Genomic DNA, 23,230 nt, shown 5'->3' with positions numbered 1-23,230 from the left:
ATCTTCGATTCTGATAAAACTTTCGCCATAGCGGAGCGCTTTGTAATGTTGCACGTTGGTTCTTCAATATATTGAAGATTTAACGACAATTTTAATGCAGAATGTGCCGTACGACATCCTTCTAGCAATGTGGCTGCTATTCCAGAAAGAAGCAATTGAAACTGCAATGTTGGATCTTGCACGAACAGTGGCTAAAAAACTACTGACATGAGGAATGTCTTACCAGTTCCACCATGTACATATAAACCACCGTTTCCATCATCAATTGCCTTCATTAATGTATCATAAACTTCCTTTTGTTGGGGGTTCATCAGGGGCACATTTGTTTGAACTACTAAATCTAATTCCTGGTGATCATATTCACGTTCCCATTCCAATTCTCGATTAAATGCGTCACATTCATTTTACGATTTAGCGCTGGCATTCCTAACCTGACTAATAAACTACCACACATGAGATAACTCATGTCTTCGATCAAGAGCAATGCTCGATTATGTATCTCCTCATTCATTTCAAGATCGTAATTTATTGAACTGACACGATTTTTCATGTAAAATATCTTCTGCCATATTATCCTTGTATTTGTGCCACAGGTTAGATGGGTTCGATGGAAAGCATGTCGAAATGATTATAGCAAATAATGTACGTATCTGACTTGGAGATGCAGAGATAACTGCTTTGAATTGTAAAAAATTAAAAATTTGATTTATATTATCTGGATAGTAAAGTATATGCTTAACAGTGATTTCAGAAACAGTTGAAACAAAATTTGCTGTTTCTCTTAAGCTTACTCTATGCTTTCAAACTATAAGTGTAAAGAAATTTAAAATAGTAATTAAATGATATAAACATATGAAGGGGTAGAGGGAAAAAGGGGCCAAGTCACTACTTTTCACAATTGTATTTGTTGTTGGATTGTGGTAGCCATGGCTGAGTACTTCACATTAATATAAAGTTTTGTGAGAAAAACGGGTCTAGTCACTAATAAATAATAGATCGAAAATACAGCCCTAGCGGGGAAGAAGGGGTCAAGTGTCGAGCGTCCTGGGGAAGAAGGAGTCAAGTCAGTGACTAAACGCACGCTTACTTCCATACAACACGAAGTAAAAACTCGTTGTAAGGCTACAGAGTCTTCTTAAAATACAATATAATTATTACTTAACATTATTTAACATTCGTACATTTATTTTACTGATTTCAATAAATTATGTTTACTGGGTGTTTTGTATAACCACAGTAGCTGTTATGACAATGCTGTAGGCCTACGTTTGACATGAAGTGTCAGTGTTTTGTTTTTGTTTGGTAGAGAGGTTAGTTAAGGCTATACGTGTTAACTGTTTAAAGTGTAAATTGAGTTAGTGTTGCCTTATAATATTATTACTGTACTTCTAATTAAAAATGAATGACTGTGGATACAGAAGAAAGTGACAGTGGTGGAGTTTTTGTTCAAAGTTTGTCGAAAAAAAGAAAAGGATTGGAAGAATGCGAGATGTAGCTAAGAAAATGAGGGTACAGAGTCACGAACAAGGATCCGATTGCAAATGCAAGAAAAAAATGCTTTGATAAAATACCTTTCGAGGTGAGAGATAGTATAATCAACAGATTTAACTTGTTAGAAAACACAAATGAGCAGAATTCTTACTTATGTGGCCTGATATCTATCTTACCAGTCCAAAAGCGTAGGCCTAGGGTAGGTATTGAAAACGCCAAGTTAAAAGATTGTGTCATGTAAATATAAAGTTAGAGGTGTATTGGAAGGAGTGACTACCGAATTTGATGTTTGCAGAAAAGCTTTTTCTGCAATTCATGGGGTTTCAAAGAAAAAAGTTGAGTACTTGATTAACTCATTAAAAATGAGTGGCATGTCTCCTAAAGACCAGCGAGGCAAACACTTGAACAGAAACCATAAGCTATCTGAAGATAAAATTCGGCTCATAAAAGAACATATAAAATCATTCAATGGCCGTGTAGCTCATTAATTGTATTAAGGACTCTAAAAAAAAATATTTGCCAGAAGACCTCAATGTATCAAAAATGTTCAAGCTTTTTAAAGTGGCTAACCCAAATGTTGGGCTTTCTATTGACTCATACAGAAAGATTTTCAATACATGTTACAATATTTCCTTCGGCTATCCTAGAGCAGACACCTGCAGTTTCTGTTATCAAATGTATGTTAAAAAACAATCGTTGGAAAATGACTTAAAAAATTCTGCGACTGAAGATGAAAAGAAAGAAGTTGAAATCAAAATAAGGGCAGCAGATACTGAGTTAAAACTGCACAAGTTGAAAGCGGAAAAGTTTTATGACTTAAACGTAAAGCAAGACTAGCTGCCAAAAAAGACCGATTCTTTTGAAGCAATATGTATAGATTTTTGGGAAAAATTTATGTGTACCCAATGTGACAACCAATGATGTCTACTACAAAAGACAGTTATCAGTGTTCTGTTTTAACGTGCACACTTTAAGTAACAGTAAAAGTGTGTTTTACCTATACCCTGGAATCAGAGGGTAAAAAGGGCAGTGATGATGTTACCCAGATGTTATTCCACTTTTTAAATACTCACTTACCACAAAGTGTTGAAAACCTGCACATCTTCGCCAACTCGTGCGGAGGACAAAAATAAAAAATACAACAGTATTTTGTTTTCTTCATTACATGGTGCATGTGCAAAAAAGGTTTAAGTCAGTACAGGTAACTTTCCCCATCAGGGGACACTCGTATATGGAAAATGATAAAAACATGGCTCTAATAAAGCCAAATTTTAGAGCTGAACTGCCTTATGAGTGGGCCCCGCACATACGAGATTGCAGACAAAGACCATCTCCATTCATCGTTGAAGAAATAGATCACAGATTTTTGGCGGAAGTGGAGTGCACATCTTAACCTGACCTATGCAAAGAAGCTTACCATCAAAATAAGACCATTGAGAGAAATTAAAATTTACACAAACAACAGAAAGGCTTATGTACTACAGAAATACTTTTTGTGGAGCTTGGGAAAAAAACTGTCATTACTTTACCAGAGAGAAGAAGATTTACAGTCGAACCTAATTCTCTCCCTGATTCATCTTATGAAAGGTAAGCTTCGATTTAACATTATTGGTGGAGGAACTAAAATTTTTAATATTATTTTTAGTAAACGCTGTAATAAAGGAAATACTTTTAGTCTCTCTAACAATAAGTTTAGGGCTCATTATATTAATTTCAAAGTTCTGAACTAATCTTTTTAAAACAATTGAACCAGCTGCAATTACTTTTCTCTTTTTTTTCTTTTAGAAACCACTGCCTGTATCAAACGAAAAATATAAGGATCTAGGAGAACTGGTAAAACACTGCTCCAACATTGCTGTTGAAAGATTTTTCTGTAACCTTAAGCACAGTGATGATCTCAAAACAAAGAAGAAGTAACTTCAACCATTGGAAAGAATCTTTCGAAATGTACCATTAATACTCCATTCTACTGTGAAGAATAATTATTGTAATTAGATGTTATAACATTCATATTCAAATATTTACTTAAACAAAATTGTGCTTTTAATATTGTCTTTTTCCAAACTCACCATAGAAAACTATGCCTAAATGTCATGTAAAAAAGACCCCTTTTTCCCTCCTTTTTTTGGTAGTAACTAAAGAAAATGTTTTTTAACTTGGGAAAGAGAGGGGGAAAATGGTTTTTTTAATATATTTTGGTTTTATAATTAACTGATGCATATTTCTAATTACTGTAACAATTTTAAAAAAATGTAATATTGCGGTGTATAAGAAATTAACCATAAAAGTGCTCTCCTGAAAAGTTTCTGAATACTGACTTGGCCCCTTTTTCCCTCTACCCCTTCATATATTTCTTTTGTCGCATTATATATGTTTATAAAGAACAGCTGATTAAATTTGAAAAGGCTCTTTCACTTAATAACATATGTTTGCTGCAATGCATTTCTTACGGATATTTCTGTAACTTTTAGAGACCAGTGGGGCGGAATCCTGAATCGGAAACGGGATAAAAAGTACCCTATGTCCTTCTCCCAGTTCTTAGCTACCTCCTTACCAAATTTTCAGCCAAATCGGATCAGCCGTTCTTGACTTATAAATAGTGTAACTAACACGACTTTCTTTTATATATATATAGATTAGTAAAGTATTTATTTGTGTCTTTGTTGTGTTACATTTTAACTTTATGACGAAGCCATCCCATTCATCAAAATATTCCCAAAACTGTGTAAATGCTAATGTTTTATAAATAAATATTGCATTTGTTAATACTACAAGTTAGAATTGCACCAAACCACTTGTAGCGTCACAGGTTTCGCTAAAGTTGCATGCTAAATTTCAAAGCTATAGCTTGTTTTATTATTGAGATGTCCTGCGGCTGGATTGATATACACGCAGGCAATAACACAGGAAATATATTCATCACCTCCCCCCTCCAAAAGACAAAAAGAGACATTATGTCAGTCGCCTGAGTGATATGCTTCAATAACGCTCAGCCGAATTCCATAGTTGGTCATGACCCTTTATAAAACTCATTCTTGTCTATGTAGAAATAAAGTTTCATGCAATAATTAAAAGTGTATGTAGGAAATCTTTTTTAAGAATTAGTTCCAGAGGAGTTTTCAAATAATAACCGTCTGATGGGTTAGGGAGTGTACTACAACGCAAAGTGCGCTGAAATCAAATCTTGACCAAATGTATAACATTCAATTTCCACTCTATTATATTTTTCTTACGCTTCTATGAATAAAAATGTCACATTTTTAAACCCCGTACGAGTTTGTTCAGTTTTATTACAAATATATTTGTTCTGCTATTTTTAGGTCTCGATCATGATCACTGATAAGGACAATGTAAATATATTCGCTAATGATCAGCCAAATCCCATTGAGTAACTGTCACTATCATCGGACTCAGTTTTCCTCATATAGAAATAAAGTTTCTTGCAAACTTTCAAATCTATGTCAGTTAGTTTTCGTGTGGTTTTCGAAGATATCGTGTTGCCAGGCAGGCAGGCAAAAATAAAATCTGTCCTAATGTAAAATTTAGTAGAGCGTTAATTAATTTAATTTGATCTAGGAGAATGTTAGAATAAAAATTATGTTAGCAATCTAAATAGATATATTAATGTAATTTGTTCATTGAGTTTACTAAATAGATATGTATAAACTTATAATAATTAAATTCAAACCATCGACAACTTTAACAGATGAACTCTTGGAAATATAATTTATACTAATAAAATGTAATAGCCTGCTTGTACTTTATTACGCCAAGCGATCAACGACTAAAATAAAGTTTATTACAAAAATATTAAACTATGTTATATTTATGTAACCAAGCTTAAACATGATGCAGTACATCAATCAAGTTTTATAACAAAATTTTACAAAAACAGAAGTTTCCCGGGTTTGCAGTGTTTGATAAAGCTCTGCATTGTTTTACATTTTACTCTATATGGCTTTTAAAAATCATCTTTTTTTATTTTAACTTACTCTTTTGCATGTTTAAATATGTATTGTTTTGTTCTTCTCGATTCCCAAGCAGATTTATTACAAAGTAATTTCTAATAAATAAGAGTTTTTCTTTCTCCCCCGATATTTGAAGCTTGAATATTACAATATCAGAATAAAGCTTTATCTGAAACTTTGTGAAAAAAGATAGATGAAGCTAAATATGTCAAATTTATATAAACTAGCGATTTAATAACATTACAGAAGTTTATATTTGCTAACTAAATCCATCGATGCAGATTTTATCAGTGATTCAGTTTAAATCAACATAATCATTACTCAGCTGTCACTTATCGCCTGAACTGACACTATATTATTCGATTGCATGGTTTGCGTTTAATTTACGTAATAATTCAACCGTATCAATTCCAGTAACATTTGTAAAGTGTGAAATTGGGATAATGTAATTCAATAAATAAATAACTGTTATTTCACATAAACTATAGTCATATTAACTTATCCTCAGTGTGTAACAAAAATGCTGTACACAAATTTTAGGTATTATCCATGGACCAAGTGGAGCTGAAGCTAATCTGTCTTGTGTGTTTTCTAGTGTTTAATTTTTATTTGAAAAACGAGTAAAAATTAAAATCTCAAATTATTTTTCTGCTTGTCACAAATCAAGAGAAACATTTATATTATATTATAATATCACGTTTCAAGATGGCGGACGATTGGCAAATACTGTACTGTACAAACTAATAACACTATGAAAATTTGTAAAAAATAATAAATATTGTTCAATCTAATTGCAAATATTTTGATATGAAACAATTTGATCATACAAATTTGTTAGCAAGTAATGTCCGATATAAGTTTTTAACGGTTGCAATGCACGCTTGCTGATGCCACAAACATGTAAATAATGTCCATCCGCCATCTTGCAACGAGATATGATATAAAATATAATACTAATTGTCTCTTGATTTTATACTGCACAAAAATAATTTTAACAAATTTAAGTGTTTTATCCCTACTGGTTTCTGAAATAAAACATAAAAATGATTAAAAAACACATATAGACCATTGGTTGCATTTAGTTTTCGCTCCTTACTGCACGGAAAAGTATCCCAACATTTTTGTGGAGAGTTTAGAGAGAGGGAGAGTGAGGGGGGGAGAGGGGGAGAGAGAGAGAGAGAGCTCCAGGGGAACTTCTATGTTCTAACCTTTCTGTGCATCCAAGTATCTAAAATTATACCTGGTAATTAAATTTACCTCTACAATAGCTGTATTTAATTTATAGTGCGAATTAAACGCACGCTAGGCTAGATCATCCATGTGCTTCTCGTCATCGTGTAAGGCTTCAGGTCATCGTATTAGGCGCCGCGTTGTCGTGAGAGGCGTCATCTTGTCTTCTCGTCATCGAGGCTTCGCGTCATCTTGTGGGGCTTCACGTCATATTTTGGGGCTTCACGGTCATCGTTTGAGGCTTCACGTCATCGTGAGGCTTCTCGTCATCGTGTGAGGCGCCGTGGGCTTCACGTCATCGTGTGAGGCTTCTCATCTTATGAGGTTTCACGTGATTCTTAGAGGCTTCCGCGTCGTCATGCTCTGTGTCATCGTGTGAGGCTTCTCGTCATCGTCTGAGGCTTCTCGTCATCGTGTGAAGCTTCGCGTCATCTTGTGGGGCTTCACGTCATCTTGTGAGGTTTTCACGTCATCTTGTGAGGCTTCACGTCATCTTGTGAGGCTTCTCGTCATCGTGTGAGGCGTCATCTTGTGGGGCTTCACGTCATCGTGTGAGGCTTCAACGTCATCTTATGAGGGTTTCACGTGATCTTATGAGGCTCCGCGTCGTCGTGTGATGCTCTGTGTCATCGTGTGAGGCTTCTCGTCATCGCCTGAGGCTTCTCGTCATCGTGTGAAGCTTCGCGTCATCTTGTGGGGCTTCACGTCATCTTGTGAGGTTTTCACGTCATCTTGGTGAGGCTTCACGTCATTTGTGAGGCTTCTCGTCATCGTGTGAGGCGTCATCTTGTGGGGCTTCACGTCATCGTGTGAGGCTTCACGTCATCTTGTGAGGTTTCACGTGATCATATTGTGGGTCGGCTTCACTGTGTCATCGTGTGAGGCTTCTCGTCATCGTGCCTGAGGCTTCTCGTCATCGTGTGAAGCTTCGCGTCATCTTGTGAGGCTTCACGTCATCTTGTGAGGCTTCACGTCATCTTGTGAGGCTTCTATCGTCATCGTGTGAGGCGTCATCTTGTGGGCTTCACGTCATCGTGTGAGGCTTCACGTCATCTTGTGGGGCTTCACGTGATCTTATGGGGCTTCACGTCATCGTGTGAGGCTTCTCGTCATCGTGTGAAGCTTCGCGTCATCTTGTGGGGCTTCTCGTCATCGTGTGAAGGTTTTCGCGTCATCTTGTGAGGCTTCACGTCATCTTGTGAGGTTTCTAGTCATCTTGTGAGGCTTCGCGCGTCTTCTTGTGAGGCTTTCACGTCATCGTATGAGGTTCACGTGATCTTATGAGGCTCCGCGTCGTCGTGTGATGCTCTGTGTCATCGTGTGAGGCTTCTCGTCATCTTGTCTGAGGCTTCTCGTCATCGTGTGAGGCTTCACGTCATCTTTGGGGCTTCACGTCATCTTGTGGGGCTTCACGTCATCTTGTGAGGCTTCACGTAATCTTGTGAGGCTTCACGTCATCGTGTGAAGCTTCACGTCATCTTGTGAGGGCCTTCACGTCATCGTGTGAGGTTTTCACGCATCTTGTGAGGCTTCAGTCATCTTGTGAGGCTTCGCGTCATCTTGTGGGGCTTCACGTCATCGTGTGAGGCTTCACGTCATCTTGTGGGGCTTCACGTGATCTTATGGGGCTCCGCGTCGTCGTGTGAGCTCTGTGTCATCGTGTGAGGCTTCTCGTCATCGTCTGAGGCTTCCTCGTCATCGTGTGAAGCTTCGCGTCATCTTGTGGGGCTTCACGTCATCTTGTGAGGTTTTCACGTCATCTTGTGAGGCTTTCACGTCATCTTCTTGTGAGGCTTCACGGCATCGTGTGAGGCTTCACGTCATCTTATGAGGTTCACGTGATCTTATGAGGCTCCGCGTCGTCGTGTGATGCTCTGTGTCATCGTGTGAGCTCTGTTTCGTCATCGTGTGAAGCTTCGCGTCATCTTGTGGGGCTTCATCGTCATCTTGAGGCTTTCATCGTCATCTTGTGAGGCTTCACGTCATTCTTATGAGGGCTTCACGCATCGTGTGAGGCTTCACGTCATCTTGTGAGGCTTCACGTAATCTTATGAGGCTTCACGTCATCGTGTGAGGCTCTGTTTCATCGTGGTGAAGCTCTACATCGTGTGAAGCTTCTCGCCATGTCTGAGGCTTCACGTCATCGTGTGAGGCTTCACGTCATCTTATAGGCTTCACGTCATCTTGTGAGGCTTCTCGTCATCGTGTGAGGCGTCATCTTGTGGGGCTTCACGTCATATTGTGGGGCTTCACGTCATATTGTGGGGCTTTCACGTCATCGTGTGAGGCTTCACGTCATCTTGTGAGGCTTCTCGTCATCTTGTGTGAGGCTCACGTCATCTTGTGGGGCTTCACGTCATATTGTGGGGCTTCACGTCATCGTGTGAGGCTTCACGTCATCTTGTGAGGCTTCTCGTCATCGTGTGAGGCGTCATCTTGTGGGGCTTCACGTCATATTGTGGGGCTTCACGTCATCGTGTGAGGCTTCACGTCAATCTTGTGAGGCTTCTCGTCATCGTGTGAGGCGTCAGCTTGTGGGTCTTCACGTCATATTGTGGGGCTTCACGTCATCGTGTGAGGCTTCACGTCATCTTATGAGGCTTCACGTAATCTTATGATGCTCTGTGTCATCGTGTGAGGCTTCTTGTCATCGTCTGAGGCTTCTCGTCATCGTGCGAGGCTTCGCGTCATCTTGTGGGGCTTCACGTCATCTTGTGAGATTTCACGTCATCTTGTGAGGCTTCTCGTCATCGTGTGAGGTGTCATCTTGTGGGGCTTCACGTCATCGTGTGAGGCTTCACGTCATCTTATGAGGCTTCACGTAATCTTATGATGCTCTGTGTCATCGTGTGAGGCTTCTTGTCATCGTCTGAGGCTTCTCGTCATCGTGCGAGGCTTCGCGTCATCTTGTGGGGCTTCACGTCATCTTGTGAGATTTCACGTCATCTTGTGAGGCTTCTCGTCCATCGTGTGAGGTGTCATCTTGTGGGGCTTCACGTCATATTGTGGGGCTTCACGTCATCGTGTGAGTCCGTCATCTTGTGGGGGCTTCACGTCATATTTGTAGGGCTTCTCGTCATCCGTGTGAGGCGTCATCTTGTGGGGCTTCACGTCATATTGTGGGGCTTCACGTCATCGTGTGAGGCTTCACGTCATCTTGTGAGGCTTCACGTCATCTTATGAGGCTCCACGTCGTCGTGTGAGGCGTCATCTTGTGAAGCTTCAGATCATCTTGTAAGGCGTCTCGTCATCGTGTAAGGCTCTGTGTCTTCGTGTGAGGTTTCGCGTCATCGTGTGAGGCGTCATCTTGTGAGGCTTCAGTTTACCGACATTTTAGCTCGTAGAATGACTCCTAAAGGACAGATGTTTACAACTTTCAATTTCAATTAAAAATAAAGGTAATAGAGCCAGAGTCCTACACCAAATTTGAGCCCTCTAGGTTGGCTCATTTTAAATATATCGTTTATAGATATCTATATAAAAAAAACTCAGAACGGTATTTTTAAGATTTTTATAGCAGATTGCGCCAAAGTTGGGATCCCAGATCTTTTCTTTGGGAACAGTTTAATATTTGATGCGATTAATTTAACCTCTACAACAGTTGTGTTTATTCTATACCCAACATGCACGAAGTTAAACGCACGCCAGAATTCACGTCATCATGTGAGGCTTCATGTCATCATTTGAGGCTTTTAGTCACCGTGTGAGGCTCAGCGTCATCGAGTGAGGCTCCACGTCGTCGTGTGAGGCGTCATCTTGTGAAGCTTCAGATCATCTTGTAAGGCGTCTCGTCATCGTGTAAGGCTCTGTGTCTTCGTGTGAGGCTCAGCGTCATCGAGTGAGGCTCAGCGTCACCGTGTGAGGCTCAGCGTCATCGAGTGAGGCTCAGCGTCATCGTGTGAGGCTTCGCGTCATCGTGGGAGGCTTCGCGCCTTCGAGTGGGCTTCGCGTGTACCCCACACCCAACATCTTGGCCTGTAGAGTAACTCCCAAACTACTGATGTTTACCATTTAAATTTCAATAAATAATAAAGGTAGTAAAGATATCTATCTTACCTAAATTTGAGCCCTCTAGGTTGACTATTCTAAAGATATCGTTTATAGATACATATACAGGCTTAAACTCAGAAAGCTGTTTTTCATCTACAAATGAGAGAGAGGCTGTACTAAACACTAAATCAGTTATATTGGTCGTTTTAAATATATTAAAAATACATTTTATGCGCACAATCCTAGAGTTTACATTTTATATATTTATTCTAACGTTGCCTTTTACAACATCTATAGCCTACAGAAGACGACATAAACCAAGTTTAGATCCGAGGAAGAATGGTTCATGTCAAATTTGATGGAAACCTGTTGAAAATGTAGGTTGTACAGTAATTATTCACACTCACACTTTGGAAACTATTTTAAAAATCATCTGTTTAAAATATACAGAATGATATATACTCAGAAATAATACAAAGATTAATAACCTAGGTGAAAGAGTTGTAAGATACAAATTCCTAAATATACAGACGCGATCACTAATGATAACTAATATTTATATAACACCCCTCGCTTGCATTTAATAATACAATGTGAACATTATTCACTTAAATGAGTAATATTACCCATTAATTTTAATTGATGCTAGAAATATCTAAATAAATACAAAAAGATAAAAGATGATTCGTGTTCACATTAACATACATTGCAAACAATGCTGTATAATTAAAAACCATACCTGATTTTTATTAAATTAATTGGAAAGTATTTAATTAGTTTTAAATCGCTATTTATATGTACTCTTACAAAACAATTAAAGGGTTGTGAGTTTATAACGTAATTCCGTAATTAAATCCTAAAAAACACAGCATCTCTGAAGTGTGTACATTTTGTTTGTATTTTGATAGTTATACTAATTCATAAGACATTAAATAGGCTAGAAATAAATTACTCTTGATTAATTACTAAAACGTGAGGTTTTTCAGTTATTTCAGTGCAAATTTCTGAATTGTCGCCATGTTGAAAATGAGTAGTTTAACGAATTGATTATTTTTCTCGAAGCATGTTCTTTTAATAATAAATAACAACAAAGAGGGATAGATTTTGTATTAAATAGTCAAATATTGGATAGCTAGTAGAAGGAACTTTTCACGATGTATATTTACATAAAATGTGATTCTATTTTTTTCTCTGCGACCACGCCGTGAGTAATATCCGCGCGTTACAGACACTCTGTATATTACTCAGTGTAACAATGGGAATGGCCAACTTCAAGCGTCAGTGCTCGTAGACCATGGTCTGGAACAGGATGCATTGTAGTAGGAAGAGGGATGGAGTACATTATGTCTGAAAAATATAAATTTACAAATGCACGCGTATTGATGGTCAGAGGTGGACTTTGAAATCTGCCCCCATGGGTTAACCCCAAAGCGCGCTTACCATATATAATATCATCCATTACTCGTGATAATACAGTTTCGGTAACAGGGGTATGGGTTAAAAAAGGTGATACAATTCAAAATGTATATTTAAGATGATGTGTAAAGGAGGGAATCCAGTTATTTTATGGTTCACGATTCTCACAGGTACTTGAAAAGTACGTGCAAACTACTCATAGGCCTTTAGTTTTGTAGAAGAGATTGGACTAATAAAACGATATATGACAAACTTCTAACTTGGAAAAAGAGAGAAACAGCACAGGAAAGCCGGTCTGAGGAAGTTGTTGAACATTATTAAGGGAGAAAGGAAATGAAAAAGCTATCATGTTTGTCTGTAAATTCAATGTTATTAATGTACGAGCCATACAACTGTAACAACTATAAATCACTGTAAATTCCAATCCCAAACTGATTATTTTGGGTCAGGTTTGGTTAGGTTATGTTAGGTTAGGTTATGTTCAATAATTACTGATTAGAGTTAGGAACATTAAAATATACTTCACACTACCAAGAACGTAGCCAGAGAGGAGTTCAAAAGGATCAGAAACCCCCCCCACCCCAATTTCAAAAGTGTTTGTACAATATTCTACAACTTTAAAAAATTATCTGTTTAACAAAAACTTTACCCTTTTTAATAGGCTTCTTAATATTCTTAAATTGGAGTAAAATCAAAAACATTTTAAAAGGACTAAAAAATTGGAAAATGTATTTTTTTGCATTCATGACTTTTGGCAGGTGGTATTATATATCATGGACGTAGTCAGCGAGGGGTCCAAAAGGGTCCGGAGCACCCACATTTAAAATTTGTTTCAATTACTTATTTAGCAAACGATTACTATTATTTAAATAATTCAGTACTACTGACATGTACTGCTGAAAGATCGTTCTCAACAAAGAAACGGGTCAAGAACTTGTTAAGGAACAAAATGGGGCCTTGCTCTCTGTCCACTACGGGAAAATATCAGTTGTCAGGATCTCCGCCTCCTCAAATAAAAATCTTTCATGGCTACGTTCCTGCAAACTACACAAAACGTAACCTCTATATTTCAAACTTTAATAGTGATACTGATTTCTTCTTCCACTGAATTATGACCAAAGTCCGACAAATCTTCATAATCCTTGCATCGTCAAAAACAAACAAAGAATATTATTGTGGCGTGTAATATAACAAAACCTGCTTTGTGAATTGTTCAGTATAGGAGAGGTGTTAAATTCCAACACAGTAATCCGCTATATGACGCTTACTACGAAAAAGATTAGACGACGCTGCTAGTTAATTACTTTATCTGACAGTACTGACGCAGGCATGGCATGAAGTGCTTGAATAATTGATCTCCTTCTCATCTACAATTCCGTGATAGATTAGAGCGTTATCATTTTTCCTGGTGTTTTATTTTTATGATTAATTAACTTAATTGAAAAGCAACACGCTTAGGCTACATATCAGATGTGCTGATGTAAATATATTATGTAACTTTTATTTCATGATTAATACACAATGCATTAATGTGATATAGCGTATACAAAGGATTTTGAAATGCTCAAATGCTTTATCACCATGGCAATACATTTCAGGTAATTGAATGTAATGTGATATGTTTTTACTTCGTATTTCCTTATAATATATATAAATTTTTTACTACCGTACCCTAAAAAAATTTAATTTATTTATTTAAATATAATACTACCCTAAGCCTTCAATATAACATGTCATTAAATAATACTGTGCTGCTAAAAGAATTATAACCTATTTAACTTCTTCGTTTAAGTTTGCTATTGACGATGGAAGGTTTAAAAGGATAATATGATTTCGGACATTGTCGAATTACTAATTGGATTACAGTGGCAGTCCATTGCCGTTCGTTGCAACTACTAAGTATACGATATGTATGTGCAGTAATTGTCTTCTCGCCTGACGAAGAGGATAGATTTCAATTCTCGAAACGTTGCGTTTTGCATTTTGTAAATAACTTATTAGTTGTACCGTAACAAAGCCTTGGATTAATTTTGAAAAATAATATTTGTGTACCAACTTTTGGTTATCTCATTTTTTTAAATACATTGTGAAATCATTTTTGAACATCTTAACGCTCTTTAATTGTAACTTATGATTTAATAAATAAATTGAACTGTAATATTATCAACACGAAGTTCGGCACACCTAGTAGTTGTGTTTTCTTGAAACCTTCTGTGTTACAATCTGAAGCTTTCCTATAAGATAATATGTTCGCCAGAATTTATAATTACATTAGTTATTTTTTATCGCCAATTTTCACATTACGTGTCGCGTAAGAGGCTTCGCTATGGTTTCAATGAAAATTTCAAATTTATTAGGTTACATATGTTATTAAGTCACATGTCAAAATCTTATATGATTGTTCAAATTTATTTACTCAGCCATTTCCTCGTTTCCATCATGATTACCTATTAGGCCAATATAAATATGTTTGTTAACGCTCAGCCAAATCTCATGGAGTGACACGCACCCATCAAACTCGTTAAATATATATATATATATATATATATATATATATTGTATGTATAGTATATATATACATACAAGTTGGGTTGTACATACATCGAGCGAACAGACAGACAGAACATAAATCTTCCGAGTCCCTCAAGTAAGAGGCTTCGCTAACGCTCAGCCAATTAAACATTATTGACAGTTAATCGAGCCGCTGAGCCCCCAACAGTGATCTCAGTCCCCAACAATTATCTCATTCCAATGTTCTATTATTACTCTTGCATCGACTACTCTGCTTGTCTATTTCTCTGCTGGCTGACCTTTCTGTAGCTTGAACCGCCATGCATGCAAACGAGCGCTTATTTTTGTTACACAACTTTTAGAAATATTCATAAATAAGTCTGAGCTTTGAACTTGAAAAATCTAAGTATTCTTCACACAACCTTGCAGTTTCAACTCTGTCAGTAGGATTTCCGTAATGATTAGGACCGTAATAGATTGATTTGAAAGAAAGCACAAAAGAAAAAAAGATGAGGAAAAAGATCTAAGAAAAACATAAAGTATCTGACAAGCATGTAACATAGTGATAGTGTAACACGTCTAAAAATAAGATACATAATTATCTATAAACTTCGAACCTGTAAAAATTTAACGTAGGAAATAAGGAAATGACTGAAATGTTCCGTTCCCGAATAGAATTATTACCGCCATCCAGTTATAAGTTTTCATCAGAATTAAAAATAAAACTAATGACCAACAAAAATAAATAGTTCGCCAAATTTTTTGACAGGTGATCAGAGCAAGCTTATGTACAGATGACTCTAATTTAGTAGTTACTGGTAAAAGCTCGAATGAAATAGAAATTGTAGCTAAAATGGAGCTCATGCATATCAATTTAACTTTAAGAACAAAATTTAATTACTTTTTGCACAAAACAAAATAGGAAAATGCCATGTCAAATATAACAATTGACAATGTGAAAACTTCTCAGTTAAAAAAAAAACAAACAAATTTCTAGAATTACTTTTGAATGAGAACCTAACTTGGGATGAGCATATTTTGACAAAAACTATCTCTTCCGGATTATTTGCTCTTAAATTCATGTCCGAATATTGCTCAATATAAATTCAAAAAACCATTTACTACGCTTACATAGATTCTCATATAACCTTTGGTGTTGCGTTGTATACGACCACAAGTAATACAAATCTGATAAGTATTCTGCAACTTCAAAAAAAGGCAATTAGAATAATACTAAATTTAAAGAACGGAGATTCTGTAAAAGTATATTTTTTCTAAATTGAGAATTTGAACTGTTTATGGAATGTATATACCTTAAACAGTAATGATAGTCAGATAAAATGTTTAGGAATTACCTTGATTATGGTCAAGTCACGACTACTTTACTCGAAATAGAAACTAATTGGCAGTACATAAACACTCGATGGAATTTCATTATGAGAAACCTAGCTCGGCAGGCATTAAGTTTTTAAATAAAATCTCAAAAAGCTTACTCAGTATAGAAAATAATGTTTCGTTTAAAAAAAACGCCTTAAATTATTTTTGACTAATAGTTTTATATTCATTTTATGAATTTATGGAAGTATAAACATATTTTAAATAAATTATGATTGATGCCCTTCTTTACTTGTATAGGCTAATTTTAAATATTACTGTACAAATTATATGAATAAAGTTGTTTTGAATTTGAACTTGCATTTGCATAAATTATACATATTACGGTGTGTAACCATTTTTTTAAACACCAAACTGATAAACCACGCAGATATTTGCACATATCCTGGCCATATTACTCACAAAAACGCCCGATGAATCAATTTGGCCGAAACAACAGAATTCTACATATTTCGGTACATATTACAGAATATTGTACTCAAATTTATGCAGACTATAGGACTCTAAAATCACCCTGTGTTAGAAAACATCATTTACCAATGGGATAGTATCAATATTTGTATAATAAACTATTACAACTATATTTAACGTAATTGTACAAACATAGTACATTCCTATACATTTTCCTTTAACCATGTAGCAAGAGAATCCCGATTGCAGTTTTAAAACCAAATTATTTAAAACATTACTTTTAAGCATTATTGGTTTACTTGTAATTATTCCGTCAAATTACTATATATTTCAGATAAATTAGTTTTAAAATATAATTCCTAACGAACTAACTAAACGTTAAAAGGTTTTAGTCTACCAATTTCTCTTATTAGTGTTGCTAATACTAACAGCAAGAATAATATTATTATGACTACGTAGGTGAATAGTATTCTATTTCGAGTAGAACAAGACCTCGTGGCGCAACGGTAGCGCGTCTGACTCCAGATCAGAAGGTTGCGTGTTCAAATCACGTCGGGGTCACGTTACTTTTTGTTGCATTTTACTTTATTCACGTTATAATTAGTTAAAAGAAAGCTAAGCAATATTTTTTGTGCATGATATATTTGTTTCAAAATAGTTTTAACTTTTTTTATTATTATTATATTTACAATAATATATGTGTATATATTTCTTCTATATATTATAGTCAGATGGCTTCAAATGTGTGATATTAAATTGAAAAATAAATAACAAAATACAAATGTCATAAAATTTACTATTATAGTGTACAATGGTATATAAATGGGTGACAGAATTAGAATGGAAAAGAAACAACAATTTTAAAAATAAACAACAAGAACAATGTAATTCTTTCATCGTAACACTAGTATTATGTTAATTAAGATCATATATTTACTATGTTGACCTTATTATTTATATAATTATTTAAATTATAAGGTAGGAATTCAGCAGACAACATGTTACGTAATTGGCTTCTCTGGCGCTCCTCTAGGCAAAATTTCAAACTTTCAGCCCACTCTCGAGATTGCCTTCGGTGAGACCGGCATATAGACAGAAAGATAGAGTAGAAGGTTTTCCGTCTGGTGGTTGAAAGAAGTTAAATTTTTCCAGTAAAGAGAGGGATAGGCTTTAATGATCCCAGCCAAATGCCATGGATGACAATGAATATTTTTCCAATGCACCACAGAGAAATCAATCTCGGCTCTGCAAGAATCGAGTTTTATGAAAATTAAATTATTCTCTATAATATTTTGTGGATAGTCACTTTACGACGACGCTCAGTAAAATACCATAGAGTAACATGCCCATAAGCAAACACGATGCTGCCAATCTATATTCTATAAATCAAGTTCTATGCAAATTTTATTGTTCATGGCTCAATTCGGTCTGTAATATCCGAAAATAATTAGGCCTACAAAGGCAAATAGACAGGCAGCATTTTGACAGAATCCGTAATATATTCAAGGAAAATATATAAAGTTTATAACACAATTCATTCTTGAGATATTACACTGAGTGCTTTCCTAACGCTCAGCTAAATCCCAGGGAGTAATATGAACTATTATCCAGTTCGACGTGCATTTATATAAATGAAGCCTCTTGCTAAATTCCAAGCCAATAGGTCAATTCGCTCTCGAATCATGCGGCACACATTTTCCAGCCCAACTTCACTAACGATCAGCCAATTATTAAGTTTCTTCCCTTCAAAGCTGGCAATGGTTTTTAACACCTATAATGGCAAAAGTTCGATCGCTGCTAATGCTTAGAGGTTTTAGCATAAGACCTCGTGGCGCAACGGTAGCGCGTCTGACTCCAGATCAGAAGGTTGCGTGTTCAAATCACGTCGGGGTCACAGTATCTTTTTATATTTTTCGTATTTATATACAACTAGCGGGCCCGGCGCGCTTTGCTGCGCATTTCAATAATTTTTTTGCAAAAGTTGCCCGCGGCTTCGCACGCAATTTCCCGTTGAAAACAGTACACTATATTCACTTATTCTTTTTCTATCACATTCTAAACATTGCTGAGATAATTGATAGTCGTTCCATCGTGAGCCTCTTGGGCGTATTATGAAGGTATGTACCATATTCCTGCCTCTATCTAGCTGTTACCCACGGCTTCGCACGCAAATCTTAAGAACCGAAGTCCTTATATTACTTAGTAAATTTTTTTTTTTACTATAATAAATTTTAGATTAAATTAGTTATATCTCCGATGCCACGATTGAGCTTGCTTTGTTGTCTCGATCGAGAGAATATGTACACACGGAGTTTTGAGAACCATACTTCTGTCAAAAAAAAACAACTAAGGTTGATTTTATAACATTCTTTATATTTGTAGCCAACGTAAGATAGTAATTATGATATCTGCATTACTCTTCTGATCAAGCATGAGCATGGTTTATATTAAATAAATATTGCAGTTAAAGGTGAATTTTTACGTCACATTTGAATTGTATTATCTGGATAGTAAAGTCTATGTTTAACAGTGATTGCAAAAACAGTTTAAACAAAATTTGTCGTTTCTCTTAAGCTTACTCTATGCTTTAAAACTATAAGTGTAATATATGTTTACAAAGAACAGCTGATTAAAAATTTGAAAAGACGTTAACATATGTTTGCTGCAATGCATTTCTTATGGGTATTTCTGTAACCAGTGGGGCGGAATCCTGAATCGGGAAAGGGATGGGCATAGCTTATAAACCTTCTCCGTGGAAAAATACATATACGTACAAATTTTCATCATGATCGGTCCAATAGTTCACGATTCCATAAAGGACAAACATACAAACATTCATTTTTATATATATAGATGTAAACTTATAAAATCGGTTAAATATAATTTTAACATAATTTTTTCCTGTGTTTATATTATAAGAAGTTTACTTATTTTGAAATGATTCAGTATTTTATTTAAACAATAGACTAGTTCTATTGTATTTTGATACTAATCGTTGGTTGGTAGAGTATACTCGTATTAATATCAGTTAAATGTTTATACAGTATTTTACCATTTATTTTGCATTTGTTTTTCTTTACAGCAGGAAATTAATACTAAGAAAACCCCTAACAATGCCATTCCATTTGATGGAACATAGGTACATATTAGATATTTTTACAAATCTATTCTGTAGAATACAGAGTGAAAACCCATTATAATGTTGAACATTTCTAAAATTGTTTATTTTAATTTTTTTATTAAAAAAACAATAAAGTTGATGCGTCCATTGATCATGAGAATAACATTTTAGGTACAATTCATAGACATGTATATCCTAGCCATCTCTCTCATTTCAACATTTCCAGAAAGGTTTAATTTTCGTTGTTGATCTTTTTCACGTAATCTAAAATTTATTATTCTTACCCCAAGTTTGACAGCCTGGCTCGTATCATCTTTATACGATATCGTGTACATGTGTACACGATAGCGTAACATATATCAGCCAACCTTGGTAGCACTTTTCTTTGTGTTTTATTATTATTATTATTAACCTATCTTACTTAATAGTTTTTATGTTAACATTAATTTTATATTTCGATAACCAAATAACAGATGTGATTTGTACAAACAGTTTTCAAATTAAACTTTCCATTTCTTTACCAAAAGGTTTCCTATCACTGCTTTCCTTACAAAGCGTTTTATCAAGGAATAAAATAGTGCATTACTTACAGACATTCCATGATATGAGCGTAAATAAGGGGGAGGGCTCAGTGGGTTAAAGACGCCGCCCCCCCCCCCCCCGAAATATCGAATTCAAAGATTTGCACCCAGTAGTTTGATAAGCTGAATCATATTTATGAGATCTTACAGCTCAACAATTTCACGGGGGAGGATTCCTGAGCCTCTATTTTTGGAGGTTATTTTAAACCTCCTAAACCAGCCAGTGTGTCAGTCCTATAACCTATACTCAAAATCTATTGATGCATCGCCTTTGTGTTTGTTTGACAAAAACAACAATGTATAAATCCCAAGAATTTTTAGTGCTCTATTGGTCTATATTCTTAAGAACAGATGTTGAGTAAGTGTATTCCATTGAATTTAACAAAATATTTAGTAGAAGTTTACCTAGTTTCCTTTTCTAAGTTGTCTAACAAAACAAATGTAAAACAGTTGTACTCAAAAGTACGTATGTAATGTATTCTAATATCTTTAAAAGAAAAATTATTTGCTGAAAATTAAAAAAAAAATAATAATAATAAACATCTCACAATAATAAAGGTTGAAATTATTTTTGGGCACGTAAACCTGATCATACGTTATAACGTGGATAAATATACAACGCTACAAAAAGAACGTGACCCCGACGTGATTTGAACACGCAACCTTCTGATCTGGAGTCAGACGCGCTACCGTTGCGCCACGAGGTCTCATGCTAAACCATTGAGGATATCATCCGTCATCAATATTGTTGCCATTATAGTTTGCAGTTTTGTGATATAATGATGCAATTTAGAAGAAAATTATCCAAACGATTTTAACCAAGCCATTCAACAAACAAGTAATAGGCTACGTCAAATATACATAATTGAGATAAAATATAATTTGCTAGAAAGCAGTTAAACTGTAATAATGAATTTCATGTTACTTAAGGAAAACTTGCTTTAATGCCCTAATAATGATAGTAATACAATTTCACACCATACAAAAACTACATGCTGCACACCATGCAATTAAGTAATACAGAAGTAGTATTATAGAAGTAGGAATAAAATTATAATTACATTAGTTGCCCTATACATAGAATGAGATTTTAGCATAATTATTGTCTATTATAGAGGGGATTGTCTAAAAGTCAAGACTTCATAACACTTTTTTAGATCTATTTAGTGTTAATATTTTAATGGCTGCTGGAAGTTTATTAAACGAAATGATTTGGCGTTTAGGTGCAATCTTGATCTATGGATACAAATGTTTCCTCAAAACACGATATCATATGTGTGAACATCACTATTAAGTGTTAATAGTAAATTATCCTTTTTAATAGCTTAACAATCATGTAAACATATAATGGTTGTGTACTATTATAATGTTGTGTTGTACAAATAGGAGTTTATAATGCTCTAGAAAATTAGCATGACTTAAAAAACAGCCTTCTTTTGCAATATTAACATCTAATGTACATGGGACGAATGGCCCAGAGTACAATATCATATGCTACATGAGATTGGAAGAACGTAAAAAAGCCTGTCTTACAAAGCTAATAGGCATCTCAAAATTTAGCCTTCCCAATAAAAACAGAAATCTACTACTAAGCTTACTGCATTAACAGTCCAACAAAACCAACCCATGCAACCAAACATTAGAAAAGTCATTGTTTGGTGGGTCTGCTTTAGGTCTATTGTAATTTATTAAATCCCAGGCAGATTTATAGGGATTACTTGAACAAAACATAAATCTAGCATTAGCTAACTGTTTGGTTTCCTTAATGTTACACTTATATTCTCTACGCGTATTTCGAAGCAAAATAACAAATTGTGGATGAGATTTGGCATAGTCCGATAAAAACCAATTGGAAGGTATGGTACTTATTAACACTATTTTTGTTAGCGTACAACATTAAATATAGGCTATACGTATAACAATTAAGTAAATATGAATAAGTTTCATCTAAGTCAGTAATAACGTGACGTTCTGATGAAATAACTATTTTAATGTCGTTTTAATGATTTTTGTTTTCTTCTTATAGTGTATTGTTTATCTATTTTTGTACTTTTATAAGCTATAATACAATTTCTTCCAATATTGTTGATTATTTTCTTCAAAGTATACTCAATTTAAATACATTGTTGATGTTCTGTCATTTTTCATTTTGAATGCAGTGTTTACTAGCATCTATAAGTGTATGTTGTAACAAAGAAAAATGCTATGACCATGTGCCAGTGTGGAAGACTATATTATCGTCTCTTTAATTAATAGTTGTAATAATATTGTTAGGAGGGGAATTGTGTTTATGCACTTAGAGTGTGGTGGAAATATGCACTAAACACTCAACATGACGTGGGGATCCAAACCGTAACCGTTTAGATTTCATTCTTTCATGACTTGCATCCCTGATGGAACAAACTTTACCCTAGTAAGCATCCTCTTCACGCAAAATGTTTGAACGTACCTTTGATGCATTCCTATCCCACAACACCATATGGTATTCAGCGTGACCGTATCCACAGCTGATACGATTACTCTCTTTTCTTCTTCACAAGAATGAACATCATCCTCGTCCTCCGACCAGTATGAACACAGGATGGTCTAACCTTCCCATGCGGTGAATTTTCTCATAAGTGTCCGTGACCTATCATCAGCTGACACAGATAGAACCAATATCCCCGTGTCCGTCACCTATAGAAGACTCCAGGTCTCTGATAAGGGGAAAGTCCAATGTCATCAGTGGCCTTGTTCTATCTTGTCCGCCAATTTCGCAGAGTTTCCATTATGCTCACTCTTCTTCTTTCCTTCTCGTATGAATACTCGGCGTAAAACCTTCTCTACGTGGCAAGCAGGTCGAAAGAGATAACATCCGCAATGACCATGATCACCGAACCAGCAACACTGTGGTAGGCGCTGGCGACTTAGAGCGCTATTCTGCTCTTTATCACCAGCCCATGCATAGAACACATTTTTATACTTGTAACACCCGTCCTACCACTGACCAATGTTGCCTTTTCAATGCATTCTCAGACAGCTGTACCGAAGACAATTTTTACGTCAAACCAAGATACTTCAATGTGCTTTTTGTTTCAACCCCGACGAACCTAACGGTCATGGGATCATTGTGTGAA

The 23,230-nt window shown here is 35.6% G+C and overlaps 3 non-coding genes across 3 annotated transcripts; 2 read left to right on the top strand and 1 right to left on the bottom strand.

Annotated features, from left to right (window-relative positions):
• The first annotated feature begins 16,901 nt into the window (after nt 1-16,901).
• Trnaw-cca lies at nt 16,902-16,973 on the top strand. The gene has a single exon. It is a non-coding gene; the product is annotated as a tRNA-Trp (tRNA).
• Nucleotides 16,974-18,234: 1,261 nt separating this feature from the next.
• Trnaw-cca lies at nt 18,235-18,306 on the top strand. The gene has a single exon. It is a non-coding gene; the product is annotated as a tRNA-Trp (tRNA).
• Nucleotides 18,307-20,749: 2,443 nt separating this feature from the next.
• Nucleotides 20,750-20,821, bottom strand: Trnaw-cca. The gene has a single exon. It is a non-coding gene; the product is annotated as a tRNA-Trp (tRNA).
• Between the last annotated feature and the right edge of the window lie 2,409 nt (nt 20,822-23,230).

This window comes from Homalodisca vitripennis, chromosome 6 (assembly GCF_021130785.1).
Source record: "Homalodisca vitripennis isolate AUS2020 chromosome 6, UT_GWSS_2.1, whole genome shotgun sequence".
In the NCBI taxonomy this organism is placed as follows: Eukaryota; Metazoa; Arthropoda; class Insecta; order Hemiptera; family Cicadellidae; genus Homalodisca; species Homalodisca vitripennis.
The sequence above is the reverse complement of the archived record's forward strand: the minus strand, read 5'-3'. Positions and strand labels throughout refer to the sequence as shown.